The 22,907-nt window shown below is 35.5% G+C and overlaps 1 protein-coding gene across 6 annotated transcripts in view; it reads right to left on the reverse strand.

Moving 5' to 3' along the window:
* Nucleotides 1-22,907, reverse strand: part of PPP2R5E (protein phosphatase 2 regulatory subunit B'epsilon) — a 267,308-nt gene that overhangs the window by 106,705 nt on the left and 137,696 nt on the right. The window contains exon 1 of one of the 6 annotated variants that reach the window (XM_007472989.3): nucleotides 7,173-7,280. The exons of the other annotated variants lie outside the window; for them this stretch is intronic. The gene's annotated coding sequence lies outside the window, so the exon portion shown is untranslated. Of the gene's footprint in view, nucleotides 1-7,172; nucleotides 7,281-22,907 lie in introns of those variants that run through there. 6 annotated transcript variants of the gene reach the window in all.

Genomic DNA, 22,907 nt, shown 5'->3' on the forward strand with positions numbered 1-22,907 from the left:
ATCTAAAGACACTGGAAATAGTTACATCAACATCTAAGTAGTAGATACAACAGAAAACCAGATCACCACATCACTCAAATAAAAGCAACAAAAAGATACCCATAAAATGGAATCCATAAAACAATAATGTGTCAGAAACGTTTGATGTGCTTAATCAACAGCTGACCTCAAGGAGTTCATAGTTCTAAAAAGGAGAACTACGAACAACTATGGATATAAAAGATCTCTAGGGTATAAATTGGGGTTAATTTCATAGTAAAGACCAGAAAAGACATATAGCAGAAGGTGAATTTGAGACTTTAAGAAAACAGATAGGATGAGAACAATAAGAAAGCAACATCACAAAAACCTTGGGGAAAAAAGGAAAAAAATAGACAGTGTTAAAGATTGTATAGAATTCAATTTGCCATTAAGAGATCACTGACCATTTTAGCTGAGTGATGAAGTCAGAAGTCACAGCAGAGAATTTAGAAGAGGGTGAGAGGAAAGAAAAGGAACCACCCAACTTTTATTTTTATCATAAAGTTTAAGTTAGAAGCTGTTAGGAGCAAGTAAATGTTTTTTAGGGAAACATGGATATGTCTATAGACAACAAGGAAGCAGCCAACAGATAGGGGGGGAAATGAAGATAGAAAGTGAGGCAGCATAATACTAAATTGCTTCAGGATGAATTCACAGGTCTACTGATACTGCATTGACAAAGCCCATCTTTCCATAATGCCTCAAAACAATATCAAAATCCTGATCATATTTCATTACCTTTACCTATGTGCTGGAGGATTGGGTTTGTTTGGGAGGTTTTTGGTTAGGTTGGTTTTTTTACACTTTTTTTTTAATTGGCGAATAGATCATCCTTAAACATATCCGGAGCATTGGTTTCATATAGTTATAAATGATGTGCATTTTTCTGAAAATCATGCATATCCTTTGATCACTTATTGATTGAGAAATTATTTCTGGGTTATAGTTCTGCTAGTTGCTTATATGTCTTGGGTATCAGAGATATATGATATTATTGTGCCAAACTGACCACTTTCCTTCTTAATCTAAATGCATTTTATACATACAAAATCTTTTAAATTTCATACATTCTGAATATATATTTTACATTTGTAATCACCCATATTCCTTGTTAAGTCAAGAATTTACTCTCTAGCCATAGCTATGAAAGGTACATGAATTTGCTTCTCTTCCAAATTGTTTATGGTGTAATCTTTAACATTAAAGCCATATATCCATTTTGAGTTTATTGTGATATATTGTGTAAATGTCTAAATAAAATTTAGTCTAGTTTTTTTTCCCAGTTTTCTCAGCAATTCTTATGCCATTCTTGCCATTAAAAATGAAATGTTTGCCATTCTTTTTTTTTTTTGAGAAAGGAAGTAAAGTAAGATACTTTTTGCTTATATAAACTTTGATTTGTTTTCTCCTCATGTAGAAATCACTAGTCAATCAAGAGCCTGTGGAGAGGAAGGCATCTTATGAAGCACAAGGCCATATAGATATAGCACTTGACTGAAAATAACTTCAAAAGAGATAAACTAAGAGATCCTTAGTTTGGGGGTACCTTGCTGGCTCAGTGGATAGAGGGCAAGGCCTGGAGACAAGAGGTTCTGGATTCAAATCTGGTCTCAGACATTTACTAGTTGTGTGACCCTGGACAAGTCACTTAACTCCAATTGTCTAGCTAGCTGTTATCACTCTTCTGCCTTGGAACCAATACTTAATATCAATTCTTAGCCAGAAGGTAAGGGTTGTTTTTTTTTTTTTTAATGGAGGCAATTAACTTAAGAAAATCAGAAGTCACAAAAGGTTTCCTCAGATATTCAGTTCTCCTAATATATTTAAATATTTTATTTCAATGTAATATGCCCTACATTTCAAGAATAAATCTATCTTGTAAATAAAAGGTAGCCCTATATTTGAAACCATTTCAGAATAAAAGTATGAAGAGGGAGGAAAAGGGAAGGGAGTAGCTCCATTTGGTAGGATGAACCAAGTGCACCAAGTCTGGGATCTTGTCAATTCGGGAATTCTCTCTAAGATGCAGACTGCAACCCAATCATGGCCTACTAATCTTATCTTATCCAAGTTCTCTACAAGTTTGATGTAATCTACCCAATATCTTAGAGGCTTTTCTTGCTTTTTCCCAATGCAGCAAGGGTCCCAATGAAGTAGACCAGCCCTCTATCTGTCTTCTCTCACTCTAACCCCAAGACTAACCCATCTTCTCTTTTTGTCAAACAATTTTTTGATGATATCCTTGTCTCCTATTCTTCAGAATTCCTCATTAGTTATTTATTGGAGACTTCTCACCTGCCATGCACCTTCCTAATGCTCTTTGTGTGGTATTCAATTGTAGTTCTTCAGAGGCAATGATTCAGAGCCAATTGTCACCATTTGCCAACACTAGTAAAATATCTATATCAAAAAGATGGGCTTTGGTTTGTTGTTTAGAGTCAATTAGAAACGCTACAATTTTCCAAAAACAATATACACCACTGTTCCTTTTCAGCTCACTTCCCATCTGGGTCTGTCCAAGACATACATATTTATGGACAAACCCTATGTAGTGTCCATTCAGATGCAAGTTGAAACTTGGACAATAAAAATTCTTCATCCATGTAGACTTTCCTGAGTAGATGGCTAGACCAAATGCCTTTGAATGATTTAAGATCTCTTCCAATCTCTGCCAATGTCTAAGGACTTGATACAATCAATACAATATTAGCTGTAAACAGAAGCATATCTAGAGGACTCCTGAAGATGGTAAGATCCTCCAGATGCTCCTGTGTGTAGACAACAATGTGTTTCAAAAGATATACATTTTTAAAAATGGAAAGGGAAACAGATCAGAAGTAATAGGGACTGAAGAAATAATAAACAAGAGCCAGAGACTCATGACACAGTGATAGTTAAGAAATAGTTAAGAAATTAACAAGGACAATACCACTGCCAATATAAAAGGCAAAGATTTTATGAGAATTTAAAAAATTCACCTACTTTTTTTATACATTTTAAGGAATATACTCAGTGTAAGAATATTCTTCAGTATCTCAACATTGAATGTTTTCAAGTCCCCTAGTCCACTACCCACTTACTAGAACTGTTCCCTGACATGCAAAAGAATAAACATTTGATTTTAATTTATAAAACTTGACATGTGGTTTCAATAAATGTACACCAGCTTTGCCCAATATTAAATTTTAATTTGTAACATTTTAAGAACAAATAATGAAAACCAGACCCAAATGAGAATATTAAAAAGTACCAAGTGCCAAGAACTCTACGGGTTTCAGAAATATATTACATCAAAAGAATTATCCAGGAGTACCCTGGTTCAGTCCATTCACAGGATGGGAGAACTAGAAAAAAATTCCATCTAAGACAAATGCCTCATCCTATATGAGATAACTGAGGTCCAGGGACATTAAGTGACTTGAAAATCACATGATAAAACTAACATTCAATTCTAAGAGTCTATCACTACAGAATACTAGTGCAAAAAGTTTATAACCTCACTTACATGAATGCTCCTTCCACCAGCATAAAAACTACTAAAATAACAGATAATCTGCCGAATTATTGTGGCTAAAGAAATTCACCCCCTGGTGGCTAAACCAGAGATGATGAATCTATCTCAATTTACCTAAGTTGGGCCTTGGATGATGAACACACAGCCCAACAGTGTCACATCTAAGGTCTTTCCAGCTAACACAGGACTTACCAGAATTTCTGCCTCACAGGCACAGGCTCTGACAGTCAAAAATATCCCATATCACATTCACGTTATCATTGTTATAGTGTAAAAGAAGCTTATAAAAATAAATGTAAGCTACTTTCAAAACTTTTTTGATAAAATTTTGTAGAATACATGAGGAAAGCCACACAAAATATCCTTCATTCATACTTCACTGGACAATCAAGGGGGAAAAAAATGTCTGATCAAAAAACATTCAGATCCTATCAGTATGCCCTAAAGCAAAGCCAAGCTGAAATTTAAAAGCATCCAAAAGAAAATTAACAATGAAAACTTTGATAAAATCTAAACTGTAATATCAAGAAAAACATTGCCATCGTATATGTATAGCTATAAATCTAGACACAAATACCTGCTTTATTTCAAACTAGCAGTCTAAAAAAGAGGGAAAGTTATGATGAGATATAAATTTAATATTAAAGAAACCAACCATAAAAAGTTTTAAATGTGAAAAATATCAGACTGCCCAAACAAGAATCTTACAGTCCAAATTAGATATAATAATGTATATTTATATATATATATATGGTGCCATTCCAAAATGTGTTTGTAAACATCTTATCTCATTTGATCTTCATAAAAACCCTATAACTAGGGCATAACAGTATTCATCCTGTTTTAGAAATGAAGGAAAATTAGAAACAGAAAGTTGAAGTAGTTTTTACCTACTATCAGAAGTAAACAAGATAGCAAGAATAAGAATTCATCTCTCAAACCAGATTCCTAATCTGTGCTTGTTCTACTCATATGGCTAATATATCCCTTAACTATACAGTGTCCAAGTCATTGAAAAGATTAGTCCAAATCTAGGTAAACTTTAATGTGATTTCTATACCAGATTTACTATCTCATTTAGGTAATAAAAATAATATAACTGTCCCTGTTTCTAAGATCCAATGATACCTGTTCCCTACCAAAAAGACCAAGACAAATCAAATCACCATTTCCCAATGGGAACATTAAAGCCATCAGATAATTCTATTATGTAGTTCACCTCCCTCCCAGGGTAGTTGTGAGGAGCAAAGGAAATCCTATTTGTAAAATGCTTAGGACAGAATGTGGGACACAGTAAGTGCTTAATAAATGCCTATTTTGTCCTTCCTCCCTATCATTCACTGTTTTCTTCCTTTCTAAGGTGCCCCAAAATAAGAACTTCTAGCCACAAATCAATGAATGTCACTTATTCATAACTACTAATTCATGCAGTTAGTATAAACTAAAACTGATCGGAAAGTTAATTATTCAAATTTGTTTTATTTTTTACTTGGCCAAACTTTGATATCAAGATTGAAGTAAAGGTGCATCATTTTCAGACATTTTTGAAACTTACTTAATTTAAAATGTTCTTGATTGGGCTATTAAAGTAAATAAATCTCAAATTATTTCAATATTTGTGATATTTACGGAATCTCCCTACTTGATCTAAGGTACCTTGAAACGTTTTAAAAGGCTACTTTATCTAACAAATACTTTCCAAATATTTTCCTTCAGTTATCACTAGTCAACCTGAAGCACCAAATGTCTACTCACTGAAGCACTGATGACCAACAATGGTCTGCCCCAGCAGGTGGGGTTTTTTTGGTAGGGGAGAAGTGAGCAAGAGGCTAAAGAGTACAGAGTTGAGGGACAGGAGAAGGGAGAGAGCACTTGATCTGAGGGTCAAGTAAGTATTTGCTTATAGCTGTAGTTTCTGCATCTGTGATAGGACTTTGAACATATCTCCCAGATATTGGGCCTTGTTGTACTGCTTTGGAGTATTTTTTTAAGAGCAAAGCATCATTGTGTTGGAAGGAACCTGAGAAATCACCTACTGTAACCAGCAAATGCTTAGTAAATGCATATTTACCTGACTTGATAGAGCAGAATGAGCAGAAACAAGTTCAGTACTTGTATACCCTTGGATATATCACTACCTAAGACTACAATTCCTCATCTATAAAAAGGAGATATTTGCAATACATATCTCACAAGGTTTTTATGAGGAAAGTGTTTTGTCAAATTTTTTTAAACCCTTACCTTCCACATTAGAATGGATACTATGTATGGGTTCCAAGGCAGAAGAGTGGTAAGGGCTAGGCAATGGGGGTTAAGTGACTTGTCCAGGGTTACACCGCTGGTAAATATCTGAGGCCAGATTTGACCCTGGATCTCCCATCTCTAGGCCTGGCTCTCAATCCATTGAGTTACCCAGCTGCCCCCTATTTTGTCCATTTTAAAGTACTATTATGTGGCATTATTTTAATGTTGAGGAAATGAAGAGTCAAAGGGGTAAGACCACTAGACAGGACATAAACATCCCATACCTCCTAGTTCAAATGATTTCCACTAGACAATGTAGCTTCCCTAGGGCAAAAGAACTTGAAAATACTTAAAACATAGGCGGTGGGGCTATTTGGCCAGAAGAAAACAAAACCATAAAACTTGGGGTTGGGGAGGATATGATCATTATGTTCCAGTATTTGAAGAGCTGTCATGTACAAGAGGCTTTTGACTTCTTCTGGTCTCAAAGGGAAGAGCCAAGAATAGTGGGTAGAGACTTTATAATTTCTACATATATAGACAGATTTGGGCTTGAAGTCAGGAAAATTTTTCTAATAATTAGAACTATTCAAAAGTAGAAGAGCTGGTAGATGTTTGAGGTATGTGCACATGTGCATTTTGTGCATCCTAATGCAGCTCAATTCCAGTGTATACAGTTTTCCATGTGTACAGTGTTTCTCACAGATGAAAGCATACATAAACAAACTCAAAATTCACCTTATGCTCAAATCGTTCCCTAATATGTCAATAGTGTTGGAACAAGTTGGGGTTTTTAGAACAAGTATTATAACAAAATTGACTATAATACCCTTTCCTCTTCCCTAGATTATTACAAGAGCCTTCTAATCAGTCTCCCTGCCCGTAATTTCACCCCATGCTAGTCCATCCTCTACCCTGCTGTTCAAATAAATATTAAGTCTAAGTCTGACTAGGTGACTCCTTTCTCGATAAAACTCTCATAGGTCTTTATGGATTCTAGGACCAAATATAAAGTCCTCTGCTTGGCTAAAGTAGAGCTTTTCATTACTCAGCCCCTCCTTACCTTCCTAGTCTTATACTTCACTCCTCTCCACAAACTCAACAACAGCTAGCATTTATATAGTATTTTAAGGTATGCAAAGCACTTTAAACATCTCATGCATTCCACATACCCTGGCCTACCTGTTCTTTACACATGATTGCCCCTCATGGCTAGAATGCTCTCCCTTCTCACTTCCACCTCCTAAATTCCCCTTGCTTCCTTCAAATCTCAGATAAAACCTCAACTTCTCAGGAGGCCTTCCTCAGTACCATCTCCACCCCTACTTCACCAGCTTCTAATGCCTTCCCCTTTAAGATTGCCTGCCTATATTTATCAATCTCTTATATGTACCTAATTATTTTCATATTTGCCTTCTCCATTAGAATAGCTCCTTGAGGTTAGAGACTAGTTTTTGCCATTCTTTGGATCCCCACTGGTAAGTACAGTACACGGCATGCAATAAATGCTCAATGAATGCTTACTATGACCAAGCAAAATTCTAGAGTTCTGATGATGAAACATGCTACCCACTAACAAACAAAGAGGAGGACTCAAGGTACAAAATGATGCTTAAATTTTTGGATGCAATCACCATGGAAAATGTGTTTTGCTTCATTATGTCCATTTGTTATAAGGGCCTTTTTTTGTCAGTGAATGTTTGGGGGGTAGGGGACAGAGAGAGAAGGAGAGAGGAAGGAAGGCAGGGATTATAGACAGATATTCCTTGTCCTCAAATACCTACAATTATAATAGGATTCAATTTGTTTCTACAACAAACATTTTATTTAGAAAACAAGTTATTAATACCAAGATACTGTAACAAGGACAGACAAACATCAGGAAGAAAAGAAGGAACATTTCTGAGAACTACAGGGGAGTGAAGAGAAGGTGAGAAGAAAATCCAGGCAAGCAAAAAAGTTGCCTGCTTGCTTTATTATAAAAGCAAACTGCATGCAATGAGATTTGGTGTTTCATGTATAATCCTTTTTCTATTCTACTTTGTATGTGGAAAGGTTCATTTTATTTAACTTTTCTTTAGAGTTGTTTAGAATAAAATAATTTTCAAAAAATTCTCAGCTCCTCACATCTATAAATAACTAAATACAAGTTCATTTGTTTACCATGGTTTTGAAAGGAATCTAACAAAGAGAAAATGGCAATTATATGCTAAGCTCCCTTACTAACTATGTCTAAAAGTTAAATTGACTAATATCACTATAGTTCACAAAAGAAAACTGTGCTTTGGACAAGTTTTTTTTTTTTATTCTTTCCATCAACGCAGTTAATTACTTTACTTCTGAACTAAAAGTACTGCTAATTTCCTTAAATATCCCTTGTTTTGGTTAAACTATGAAACTATCAGAACAGAACATCTTTTTTCTTTCATACAACTTCAGTTTGATTTCTCTCACAGTCACAATAGAGCTAGTCTATTTAAAAAGATATAGCAGTTAACTATCAAACCACAGAGAAAAATAAATCTATAGCCTCTTTACTCTTTATTTTCCACTTCTTAAGTGAAAAAAAGCAATTGATTCTACAGATATTTTCATTTTCATAATATATAACTGCTCATTTGTTATAGTCTATCTGGCTTTATATATAACAAGCAAATTTGATAGAGCTCTCTCCCCAAAATGCTTATTTATTTTTATCCCTCTCCTCCAACTTTCTCTTCTCCACTACACAGAAAAATTTATTCAATCAAATATTTCCACTAAGTAATATTTTCTCTGTGACAAACAGAAACATTTGTACAAATAGTGGACACTAACTTCTCACCAAATAATTAAAATGACCAAAGCATCAAAGTACATGAAGTATTAGATATGCAGTCAGAACAACCTAAGGACAACACTTTGTTAGCTATTATCACCACGCCCACACACACACACAAACCAGCTCTTTTTGAGCCTCTGTTGCCTCCTATATAAAATGAGAATTATAATATCTCTAATACTTTCACACAGAACTGTTGTGATGATTAAATGAAAATTTATAGCATTTTGCAAACTTTAAAGTACTATATAAACATCGGTTATCATTGCTGATATTTTCTGAGAAAAGTTACATTAACAATAATGTTCCTGCTGATATATATAAATGAAAATTAGAAACCCTGTTATAGGAGCAATCCGTGATAGTGGATCAAGGGCCAGTCCTGGAGACAGAAGGTCTTAGGTTGAAATCTGCCCTCAGACACTTCATAGCTATATGACCCTGGGCAAGTCACTTAACCCCAATTGTGTAGCTCCTACCATTCTTCTGCCTTGGAACAGATACTTAATATAGAAGTGGGTTTTTAAAAAACCAACAACAAAACAACCGCATTTTAGAAAAGCCTGAAAGGTCACTAATTTTAATCTCAGAATCTAAAGTCAGAAGGAACTTCAGAAGTGATAATGGCAACAGTTTGCAGCAAAATGAGAATCCTTTTTACAATAGTCAAGCCAAATGGACATCCAGACTACTCTGGAAGATCTAACCAACTATACTTTCTAAAGCAGCCCATTCTACTTTGGGGTAGTTCTATCTGTTAGGAAGTTTTTCTTCATATCAAACTTAACTCTGAATCTCTAGAATTTCTACCCAACTATTTCTTGGATGTTCAGTTCTGGAACCAAGCTAAACAAGTCAATCCTTTTTCACATGGCAACCATTGAAGAAATAAGCACAACTCTTTAAGACTTGGTAGAAACTTGAGAGATCAACTCACCTAGTTACCCATTAAGTGTGACTATTTATTAAGTGAACTAGTCCAAGAAAATGGACTGTCCCAAAAATCTTAAAGCTGATCTTAAACTGTAAGAGTTTTAGTGTTACTTTATTATCATCATCATCAACACCTCACAATTACATAGCACTCTTTAAGGTTCATCATTTCAAATGCTTTACACACAAGCATACACATACACACATATCTTGTAAAATATTATATGCCCAGTGCTCCTTCTTTACTCTAAAAATTATAGACAAATTGTATTCCTTGTCCTCAAATACCTACATTACAATCGGATTCAATTTGTTTTTACAATAAATATTTTATTTAGAAAACATATTACCAACATTGAGATACTCTAATAATCATAGATCTACCAAATGGAAATTATCTGTCTAGGACAGTGTTGGCAAAACTTTTAGAGACCAATTGCCCAAACTGCAACCCTCAGGTCACAATGGGAGGAAGTGCTCCCATTGGGCTGCTGCGGGCAGAGGGAAGGGTGAAGTCAGGAAAATCCTCAGGAGCACAGAGAGGAGGAGGGGAGCAGCCAACATGGGTCTGGGATAACTAACAATATCTGAATACCTTGTCCTCCAATAATTTCCAAGAGATGATAAAACTTAGCATGTATAGTTAAACTGTGATAAAAGCCAAAGTCCTACATACATGACTGAATCTTTGGAAGAAAAAAACAAAACAAAACAAAATCATGTAGACCTAATATAGATCACTTTGTGAAATTCCTTTGGTCAATATTTTTTTTTAATCCGCTGCTTCATCCTCCAGAACACTTACATGTGTTTATTAGAAGCATCTGCTCCTCTCTAGCTTAGGGTTATTAACACAAGGATCAAGGTAAGAATGCTTAGAAGACAGTTTGGCCTCCCTGTCTTCTTTGTAGCAGGGAGGGGGAGGCTAAGGATAACAACCATTTTGCATACCTTCTAGCTTATTAGATATGTTGGTTTATCTGAAATACATTTTTTTCTCCTTACCTTTTTATTCTTTGCTATAAGCAATGGTTCACTACAGTAGAGTGGGGGTGGGAATCTATTCAGAAATTAATATAAATAGAAAAAAGAATGCAAAGCATTAGCTTAGTAAATATGGGCAGAATTTTTTAGGGGGTGAGGAAGTATAAGGTAATCATTCCTATGTACTTGGGGTGCTTTACATTTGCATTTTTAATTCTCCTCACATTGTTAATTAGTTTATCAAGGTTCAAAACTTTTAAATAAAACAAAAAATAAATGCCAGAAAATCCTGACAAAGATCACTAAAAATTCAACCTTTCTCCTCACATGTCCATCCCCTATTTGACCACTTAATTTTTAAAAAATAATTATCATAAATTTAATTTAATTTGCAACATAAGCAAACAAAATGAGGAGAAATGAAACCATAAATTCCATGCTACTTACTTTTTGACAAAATCAACACCTTATCTTTCAATTTCTTCTATATTCTTCAAAGAGTTGTTTTTTTTACCTTTGTAAAAACTGGCATATTTAATAAGTGTATATGCTGCAGTCTACTTAACTTTTTATAGAGACTCCCATAATTCTTTTTGGTTTTCAAATGTTTCTTTTTTATGGGACATTAATAGTCCATTACATTGATATGCCAAGATTCATTCAGATACTCCCCAACTGAATGCATAAGTTGTTTCTATAGCAACTAGGAATACTGAAATGGATCTTTTTTCCCATTTGTTAATGTCTTTAATATATATCCTTAGTAGGTGAATAATGAGGTCAAAAAAATGATCATTGTTTAATCATTTCTTAGAAGTCTTTCATTCAAGGGGGCGGTTGGGTGGCTGTATACATGGTACTATTTTCACAGCGGTTTCAGCCTTTAAGTCATTTTCATACCTTTCCAACACTTACTTCCCCTCCCCCTATCATCCTTTCTCATCTTTGATCTCATTCCTTTCACCTTCAAATCTCAAAAAAAAAAATTACTTCTCACTAGTGGTTCTCAAAGTGTGGGAGAACTTGGGTAAAAGACTTTGACCTCAAGGTCAAAACTGTTTTCATAATAATACTAACACATTTTAATTTCTAATACAATGAGTACCAAAATAGCTCACATAAAATAATGTTCTGTTGGACTTTAATAATTTTTTAAGAGTATAAAAAAGGGCTAAAATACCAAAAAGCTTGAGAAACACTATCTTCAACAAATACTTCCTTTTCTGGTTGTAAATCTATTCTGAAAAACTTCTAATAGAGATTTTAAATGACAACAAACTCTTCCTCTGTCTCTTGGTTCCCAAACACAAACCAGAAACATCTCAGAGTTCTGGTTTCCTGTGTATGGTACATTAGCATATTGTAGGTTTGACCTGTTTTCAACTATAAGACAAAGGCAAGCCAAAAACATTTTCATGTTTTGTATAGCATCAAAAACAGTATAAACATTAAACAATAAAATTCTTAATTATAGTTATTATCCAGCTTCTTAATGAGACTGCAACTTTCAGATATTTATGCTAAAACATCTTTACCTATCATCAAGTAAAAAGCATTTTCCTTTTTTTTAATGCCATTTTCTTGGTTATATCTATTTATAAAGAACATGTTTTTTGCCACTGGAGTGCTGGCAAATATCTTAGATTAGAAGATGAGTACCAATCTAAGCAATGAACTATGATGATCTGAAAATATTCATAATTAAAGTAATGTCTCTAAAAAACCTGCATACCCTTTGATTCTGGAATACCACTACTAGGTTTGTACCCCAAAGAGATAATAAAAAATGTTTATACAAAAATATTCATAGCCACACTCTTTGTGGTGGCAAAAAGTTGGAAAATGAGGGGGTGTCCCTCAATTAGGGAATGGCTGGACAAATTTTGGTATATGATAGTTATGGAATACTACTGGGATAATGATGAATTGCTTGATTTCTATATGAACTGGAAAGACTTTTATGAACTAATACGAAATGAAATGAAAAGAACCAGGATAACATTGTACACAGAAATTGAAACACTGTAGGAAGACTTTGCTACTAGTAGGAATGCAGTGATCCAGGGCAATCTCAAAGGACTTATGGGAAAGAATGTGATCCACATCAAGAGAAAGAACTGTGGGAGTAGAAACACAGAAAACATGACATCACTTATTTATATAGTATATGATTTGGGGTATTCGTTTTAAAATATTACTCTATTACTAAAATGAATAATATGGAAATAGGTATCAAGTGATAATACATATATAACCCAGCGGAAAGGCCTGTGAGTTCCAGGAGGGGGGAGGAAAAAGGGGAGGGAGAGAACATCATGTAACTTATGGAAACATGGAAAAATATTTTAAAATAAATAAAAATTTTTAAATATATTAAAAAATAAGGCGGGAAATAATGTCTCTAATGCAAGGTGATGTCATAGACAAGCTAATCAAACAACTGTTCCCATTTCCACATCAATAAAAATTCCAGAATGTACTTCTAATCCTTCCCTTGACTGTCCAAACTTTTTCAGACATTTCAATAAATCTGTATTCTCATGAATCTATTACCTCTACCACAGATCAAAGTCTTTTCACTCCTCATCCTGTATAATTCTGGTCTTAACCTTCCATTAATTTCCATTAAGGGATCTAGTAACCCAACAAATTGCAAGGCCCTTCTCTAGGTTTTATAAGTATGGATCTTAGGGTCATATTCAGGCTTCCTGGCTTGTTCTTTTTTTTTTATCTTCATTTTATTCCAATAACAAGTTTATACATAAAAGTTACATGGCTGGCTTGTTCTTACTATATGCCTACCCTATTTCTTTTCTGGTCATACAGAGACCTAGAAGATATCTTTTATACTACTTCTAACGTGCAATCTTCGCTGACTACATATGATCAGACCCTCTTGTAACCAATAAAATAAAGACAGCGACTAGTAAGAAAGTAATAAAGAAAAGTGGAAGTATGTGAGTTCACTCCATCAGAGTGGGAGTCAACAATATCAGAAGGACTTCAACAGTGACAGGCAACCTTTTGGAACTTTTTAGGGACCCCTTACCATGTACCGCCCCACCCCCAGACTGGGTTCCAGTACCCATCCCCCATTGCATGCCATGCCCCATCCCCAACTGCATGCCCCAGCTCCTGTGTGTAGGGGCATGGCTGCCAAGGATGCCAGTATATACAATTAGAGGAATATATCTTCATTCCCTTCTTGGAGGTGACAGGGTTCCCAGTGCAATTTCTACACAGTGCATGAGCAACCAACCCAGCCTAAACAAAGTACTTATACAGGTAGACCTGGGGATATTTATTAAAAGTAAAAAGCTGTGGCTGGGTGTGTGATTTCTCTATCGTCCTTGGAAGGATTTAGGGAAGATCTGATTAGCACATTCCCTTAGGGCTTGGTGAATGGGGCTCAGCCCTAGATTTGTTCAAGGGGAGAAGGTATTTTAATTAGGGTCAGTGTAATCAGGAGGGCCAGGACCTAATCAATTCTTTGCTTACAAAAACAGGGCTGTTAACTGTTCTGTTCTATTCACCCAATAAAGGTCCACAAAGATTAAAAGAACTTTCTACCTTTTGCAGGATGATAGATGCCTAGAATCTATCACCAACCAGAGAATGGCTTACATCACTGCTCTGCTGTGCTCCTAGGAGCCTGCTGGTGTGGTGGGGGAAGGGACCACACCTGGGGCTCAGCAGAGCTGCCCCTGCTTATCCCCTGCAAGAGTGGAGAGAGGCTAGAATGACCCACCCCTTGTGTTTGGGGGCAAGGCTAGCCTCCCAGACAGCCAAACCAGGGGCCTGAGCATACCCACAAAGAAGTATGCCATCTTTGGCACACGTGCCATAGATTCACCATCAAGGACCTAAACTCCCTGGTCTCTGAAAATTTGTAAACCTAATTGGGGGGGTGGGGGGGGGGGGAGTAAATAGTCTTCATAATGATAACATTTACCCCCTTTGAAAAATTATTACAAGTTTATAAGAAATAAGCAAAAAAAAATTGGGGCAAATTTTAATTTCAATCTGACTGAAAATTATTCATTTTCTGTAAGATTAGACTTAATAAAAATTATGTTGTAAAAGGGAAAGAGATGTGGATACTCTCTCATTTTCTAACTGACGGTCATTTTTATTGCAAAGAAAATCTTATCATAATGGTCTTTTCTTCCCAACTAAAGCCCAAAGTATTTATTTCTATTGCTGACATAGGGAAATCTGGTCAAATACAATGGAAATTTAGAAAGACTTTTTGGTAGAAAAGTAGGTCAATATTTTGACTTGGATTAAAAGTTCCTAGAATAGACATAAGTCAAAATATATTCATGTTAGCAATAATGAAAAGAATATGACAATTTTAAAGCACAGTTCTAGCAATGTAATGACTAAAAGCATTCCTCTGGATTTCCCCAAACCCTTTACTTGTAATTCAGGGAATTCAGTCCTTTGGTTTCTTTTTATGCAAGTCAATTGCAAACTTGAAAACTGAAATGAAGATAATTTCTTTAGGCCCTACCTACCTAATCATTGCCTTTTAATTTTATATCTGCACTTTTAAGTAGAAAGGAAGTTATCTTATTTTTAACCATTAGTTTAAGTGATGGGATATAGCCAAGGTTTTCTATGTCAGAATCCAAAGCAGAAATTTCACAAGAACTTTGAACATATAACTCTGAACAACAGAGTACCAGAACAGATCTCTGCCTGCCTTCCTTACTTCTGATTCAATCATGCAAAAAGAAGGGAGTAGTAGTAGCCACATAGAGCCACAATAAACACTAGAAGCAACCAGAGACACTTATTTGTCACCATCATTACAGAGTTGACAAAATGAAGGCCAGTCTAGCATGTAGCAGTAAGAAATGGGGTGGGGCCAGTTTAACAAAGCAATCAAGCAGCTTGCCAAGCCAGGAAGTAGAGCTACAAATAGAAAAGGGACCTAAAAACTGCTTCTGCAGCTATCAAGTGAGAGTCTTCACAACAATTGTTTAGAAAACGCAGGTGGGCATAACTAGACCTATGGATAGAAACCCTATCATTAACCTCACCTTCCCATATGGATGCCAGCAACTCAGAATATTCTGAGGGCATTTTAGCAGGACAGCCTCAAAAATAATATACTGCATTGGTACAAAAAGAGGTCATCCTTTTTCCTCAAAATATAACATATAGAAAAACCTTAATCTTTTAGTCTAAGCGTTTACTTTTTTTTTTCAAAGCTCTCATTTCAAGATAATAACCTACATTCAGACCAATATAGCAGCTCCTCTCTTATTTCAGGCAATAGTTTCCTTTGTGAACATTTTAATTTCTTTCCATTTATTTTTTTTTTGCAGCTTAAAAAATAATGGCAAATTATTTGTCTTATAATTCCTAAGTTGTCTTCCAAATTATTTATCTAAATAAATAAAAAACTTAAAACTAAAGGCATCTCCTCCCCCTTACCTTCAGATATGAAAGAGGCACTTATGCATAAAATGTCAGGCTTTTTGCTGTGCTAGTTTCACTAAACTGTTTTCCTACTTTTTTATTCTTTATTAAAAGAGATATCTCTCTGGAAGAAATGATACATACACACTAAAAACTATAGGATACAATTACTGACTAAAAGAATGTGCTATGTTTGAGATCATTGAAATCTTGAGAAGCAAGACAGACTTCCTAGAGGTGGTAGCATTCTGAGTTGAGTTTTAAACAAATGAAGGAGCCAATTTTTCCCATTCCTAAGTATGTGGACATACAACGATGCAAAACAATGCACAAGATTCAGGCCCTTATAGCTAAGTAGGAGCTCTGACCTTCCATCTAACCTATCTGCTCTTGAGAATATAAGAAACTTCATCTAATCCCCTTCTAACTGTCTCCCTTTTTCATTCTGTTTTTTAACTTTTTTAAGAATTCACTTTTACAAATATACAACATCCATGTAATTATGTTTCTAAATGTTGCTTTAAAAAAAACTCACAATTTAGAAAGAAGCTGGATATAGTGATTCTCCTTTGAAAGTCAAATATGAGGGATAAGGGCCAGAGAATAGGGTTTTGGACACTTGATGTCACTGTAATTTGGCACAAGTAAGCCTAAATAAAAACAATCACATTATCCTTTGAGGCTAGAGTCCTATCAATAACCATATACCTTTTTTAAAAACCCTTACTTTCTGTATTGGAATAGATACTAAGAATTAGAGCCAAGACAAAAGAGGGTTTTGGCTAAACAACTGGGGTTAAGGGGTTTGCTCCCGGGTCACATAGCTAGAGATTATCTGGGTTACATTTGAACCCAGGATCTTCTGTCTCTAGGCCTGGCTTTCTATCCACTGAGACACCTAGCTGCCCCATATCCTCTTAATAAATAACAAGTACTTAATAACAATAACATACTTAATAATTAGGCCACTCTACACAAACCTGCTCAAAACCAACAGTGGGCCACAAATAATTGACTAACAAAGTATCAAGAGTTTAAACAATAAAACTGCTCATTTGACATTGAAGTCCATCCTTTTTAAAATCAGAAACATATTGATGATGGAACAAAAATTTAATGCCCCCTTCTGTGAACCATCATTCAATGAATGTGCCACAGACATTTCACCTGTTTTCATAAATTTTGCTTAAGTGTTTTCTAAAGTTATACCAAAGATGGGTACCCCATTATATCTACAGGGGTCACTATATGTATTCTTCAACAATCAAATTTGTGGAATTTCACACTTTGAAATTTAACCTGACATTTAGAACAGGTTTACCAACATTTGAATGTTTCAGCTCATAAGATCCTCACAAAGCCCTTTCATTTAGGTACTAAATATAGACTTTGCCTCATTTTACACAAAACAAACTAAAGCTTAGGTTAAATGATTTGTATCTGACTGCACAGCTACTAAAAGAGGGATAGGATCTGAACTGAAGCCCTAGGTTTTTTCCACCATAGTATCCTGCTACGCCACCTTTCTCAGTATCACTCAAGTGACCAAAGCACTTATTAAACACCTACTATATGTAAGGCATTAAGCTCTGTGAAAGAGAAAGGTGAAACAATGCTTGATATCAAAGGAGCTTATGTTTTTATTGGAGACAATAAACGTGTAAATGAGTATGTCTGTGTATATATTATATATGTGTGTACACACACACACACACACACACACACACACACACACACACACACCCCTCTAAGCCTTTAGCTCCTTCTCTAAGAGCTAAGACAGCCCCACCTTTGCACTAGAATTCTAAAGTAGTTGACAGAACAATTTCTCCTTTCTGACACAGAGTTTGAACTTATTCCCCTTGGACAAATAGGATAAATTCAGCAGAATCAGGGTAAAAGGGTTAAGAAAGAGGGGAAGTAGGTTCCAGCTCAAAATTTTTCTTCCTAAAAATTAACTTTGTCCAAGAGCAATGAGCTGTCTTGGGAAAAAATAGGATCTTAAATGACTGGGAGCCTTCATGCAGTGACTGAATGACTCTTGTTAAAGAAGTTGTAGGATTTCAAGTTTCAAGTAGGATCTGGTCTAAATGACCTTCAAGGCCCTTTTGAGGCTAAGATTCTGAGACGGGACCATACATGTGATGGTAAAGTAACTGTTCTACAAAAGAAGCTAAAAAGGAAATCTGAGAGAGAAGCCTAAGAGACACTCACTGTAAGATAATCCATTCTCCCCTACTGTATTTCTCTTGTATAAAGCCCAAAGGATGGGAAGCCTGATACTGAACATGCTCACTTTCTATACTTCTGATAAAGTATCAGATCTGTATATCTAATGTCATGCCTTGACTAAGGTGCCAAGTCAGTCAGTACACCCAGTTTCTATATTAGAGATGAAGTTCAGCACTTCTTTATCAGTTAGTTCCCTTATTAATACAACCAACCATACATCCCAACGCCACTTACTTTTCAGGGAAAACTAAAGAAGTACTTATTTTGTTAAAGTAATATGGTTGTTCTGTTGTTGTTTGTTGTTTTTTTTTTTTAAGTTAACTCCAAGTGGTTCTTCCAGGCCATAAATTCTGGTAAATATTAGGCATGTGAGGAACTGCCAATGTAGCTATTTAAATGAGGAAATTCCTTGAGGTTGCAAGAGTTCTTAATGGAAAAGTGTTATACTTTTACATAGCAACACAAAATCAGAGTTTTAAGAGATGTTAGAGGTCATCCAATCCTTCCTCTATCCCAAAACAGCCAAGAATTGTGACTAAACTATGTACCAATCTTAAATCACATACCTCACTTACAAATCAATGTCACAAGATAGCATGCACTAATTGTCCATTTCACTAACTTCTTGCAATTATAGATAACATTAAATATCCAGACATAGAATCAAAAGGAAAGAATGGCCTATGTCAAGTCAAGAAGTCAATAAGCATTTGTGGTATGTCAAGATCTCATATTTTTTACTATGAGAACACATTTCCAAATTATGATAAAATAATATCTTGTCAGCAAATGCATCTAATTAAGAAAAATGTCAAAAAAAACACACATGGACAACTTAAGCTTAATCAATCAATTGATCAACATTTGTTAAATATTTCCAGTGGGTCAGGCACTAGTGATACAAAGAAAGGCAAAAACAGCTCCTGTTCTCAAATGAGATCACAGACCACTAAAGGAAATAACACATAAACAAATAGGTACACACAAGATCGATAGAATTGATGAAAGGTAATGTTATAGGGGAAGGTTCCAGTAGCAGCCAACAGTAGTGAGAAATAAATTCTAAAAGCTACAAATCAAAATTAATAGCACCTTCAATTATAAGTCTGTAAGACATTATTTATATTAGAATTGACCAATATCAAAAAATGCCATTCTGTGGAGATATGCTTCAAAAAATTTCAAAGAACTTTATCAACTTAAAGACTTTGCTGCTCATTTTGAAGGCCCCTCATTGCAACACTCAATCTCATTCAGATTAAAAAGCAAAACAAATACCTTTAGGTATTTTGTGTCATCAGAAACTGAAAGAACTGAACAAATAAGAAAGCACATGCATAAAAAGAATTAAACAGAATCAAATCATTTATTGATTCCTTAGTATAAGGGCACAATCCTAGGTACAGCAAAGAACAAAAAATGCATGAGATACTACTGCCTACTCTCAGGGGATTTACAATATAAATGAAGCAAAAAGAAGCATAGGACATGAAAAGTTAACACAGATTATTTATATAAGTACTAATTCAGTGCAACAGTATAAATGAGTGGCCTGAGTTAGTAGAGATCAATAAAGTTACTCAATAAGCAATTACTATTAAATACTCTGCTATGCACTGGGGATACACGAAACCACAGCTGGGGAGATCCACAGAAACAACTTTCAAGAAAAGAAAGACCTAAAAGGTAGGCAGAGAACATCTGGGGCACTAGGGTGAGAGGGGAGCAGAGTCAGCAAGACTACAGAAATGAGTGAAGAGCAAGTCAAGAGCAAACTACACACCCACCCACCCACACCCACTCCATATCTGCTGTCCCAGGTTCAAAACCTAAGACCAAACTAACATTCAGACCCTGAGACCCTGCCTGAGCAAACAGAGGTCCAAGCCAAATCATACCCCTTGAGGTTTCAAACCTGTGGTAATGTTCAGAATCCCAGTCCAGGGCAGTCTGTGCTGAAGTGAGCTGATCTGTGTGGGCCTGTGTCAAGAACACAGATCCTAGTTTGTGGCCCCTTGGTTGACAGGAGGAGTTGGGGGATGGGGGAGATATCCAGATCTTTTCAGAGTGAGACCAAAAGCTTATGTCCAAGCCTGAGGCAGGTCTTTGAGCTATCAGCATCTCAAGGGTTAACTGAATCAGCAGTGGGAAGAGGCCCTCAGAGCTCCCAGCCATCATATCACCTTAGAAGAATTGAAACTGGCAGAAACCCAGAAAAAAAGTTAAGAGTAGCAGGAAGGAATCAAGTGTAAGAGAGTATCCTAACCTCCCAGAAAACAGAGCCTACCTATGAAAAGGTAGGAAAAATGAACAACAACAAAAAAAAGTACATAAATCTAAAGAAGTTTATGGAGACAAAGAACAAGGTACACACATAGAAGGGAACAGTGAAAGCAAAGCAAACACACACAAAGTCCAAAAGAAAAACATGGATTGGACAAAGATTCTGAAAGAGCTCAAAAAGAGATTTCAAAAACCAACTAAGAAGGGCAGAGGAAAAGCAGAATGACATGGCTGGGCTTACACTTTGGAAAAATCATTTTGTGGCTAAACAGAGAGCAGACTAGCCTCAGGGAGAGGCTTGTGGAAGGCAGAGCAAGCTGCAGGCTATTAACATGGTATAGGTGTGAGATGCCTGCACCTGCTTATAGTGCTGGAAGTGTAGAAGAAAGAAATGGACATTCACTACTAAAAGAACAGACTGGAAAAGGCAAGTGAGAGAAAGTGAGGTATCAAGGATAACAACTTGGACTATAAACCCATGAGAATAGAAGGATGTCTTTGCCAATAACAAGAAAGTTTAGAGAAGGTGGGAGAAATTTCTGTAACCTGTAGATAAACATAGAGGAAGTAGAATTTAAGTTGGGCTTTGAAGGACAGGTTTTAGATAGACAGAAGAGGAGAGAAGGTACTCTAGACCAGGGAATTGATATAAATAGAGGTGGCAACCAACAATAGCATATTCCAGGCTAGAGTTAATAGATAAACATGGCAGGCAAAGAAAGATGCATAACAGGGAATAGAAAGTGATAAGATTAAGTTCAGATTATATGGAAGACTTTGAATATGAGCCTTAGGAATTTAAATTTGTAGGCAATGGGGAACCACAGAAGATTTTTGAACACAGAAATGACAAAGTGGCAAAATAAAATATTCAAAAATCATTTTTTAAGCATTGTACTTTTCAAAGATGTTGTTTTAAATCTCAACTCCAAATTGAAAAAAATTACTTCATCATATTTTACAAGTTTAATAAGTCAAAATAATTATTTGCTACACTTAGAAAACTAACTCATTATATATTACAAAGTGTTTTCCTCATGACAATTTGGATAGAAATCACTTTAATTGGGCCCTGATTCAAGGACCTGTTATAGGTTTATTTTCCTTTACTTAAAAATTTTACACATAAGACTTTGATAGTCTATATTTCATCCAGAAGTTATTTTTTCTCTTTTATTTGGATTTTTTTTATGTCTTTTTATTTCTCTTGCCAATTGATTCATATACCTCATAACTTAGCCATGCGTCCCTAAATGATCCCTGTGTTTTTCAACACCCTCTTATGGGGGAGGGGATGTATTATTATTCTAAAATGCAAAGTTTAAATCCTTTTGAGAGTAATTTTAGGATAGGAAACATACTACCTCTCCTAATCCAGAAAGTGAACTGTTTGGAGAAGATACCATGAAGATGCCTCCATAGATCACACACTGCACCAGAAGATCCACAGTGAACTTTGGAATGTGGTGATTTGAACTGTTTGAAGTTGAATGCATTTGTTTTCTATGTATACTCTTATGCTGAAGGGGACTGCCCCCAACTGGCTTTTTGTCAATGCGCATAGCAATCATGGGTTTGTTCTTTTTTCTTTTATCCCCAAATTATTATAATTTCAAAGTTGGTTTACAAGATCCATTGGAGAGACCAGTCTTCCACAGATCTCAAGGGGGAATGTATAATTGAAAATCTGTTACCCTAAAAAAGAACTACATTTCCTGGGAGCCCTCTGACTTCCTGTCATTATGTACTTCCTGTAGACAGAGGATATTAGCAAGTGGGCAGTCCTCTTGGAGCTTTTTCTTGGGCTTGCATCCAGCATGGTGGTGGTGGTAAGCTAAGCGTGGGGATTTTAAATGGGCTAATCAGCCATGGGCACATGGTCTTTATTTTGTATCTTCTTTATTCCTTTATTTCTAATGATCATTAATAAATCCCTTAAAATATAAATTTTTATTACTGGGATCTAATTTTAATTTTTACACAACTTTAGGATGGACAAATATTACTATTTCCATCTTAGTGATGAAGAAAATGTAATTCTTAAGGGTTATTAGTCTATAGAAGTGTGGAGGGAAAATCTTAACTCAAACCAAAATAATGCTAAGAACATTTTACTTCAAAAGGCAACAGTTGGTTGGAAAACTCTGAGGTCTGGATTTATTTACTAAGGAATACCAAATTTACTTGTCAATTACCACGGACCAGGGAAGGCTCAGTTCCAAAAGCTTTTAATATACCACAACCACTCTAAAATGTTTCTCATTTTTCTTCCAAAATGAAGGGTGACAGCATGGTAGAATGAAGGACTACCTAGGTTCAAGTAATGGCACTGTCAAAGTAATTGTGCAACCCTGAACAACTTAATTAATTTCTCTTGAGTCTGAGTGTTCTTGTCTGGAAGAATGGAGATAATGGTAAGTACTTGGAGGTCTGTTGAAAGAAAGAACT

The sequence above is a fragment of the Monodelphis domestica genome, chromosome 1 (assembly GCF_027887165.1).
Source record: "Monodelphis domestica isolate mMonDom1 chromosome 1, mMonDom1.pri, whole genome shotgun sequence".
Classification (NCBI taxonomy): domain Eukaryota; kingdom Metazoa; phylum Chordata; class Mammalia; order Didelphimorphia; family Didelphidae; genus Monodelphis; species Monodelphis domestica.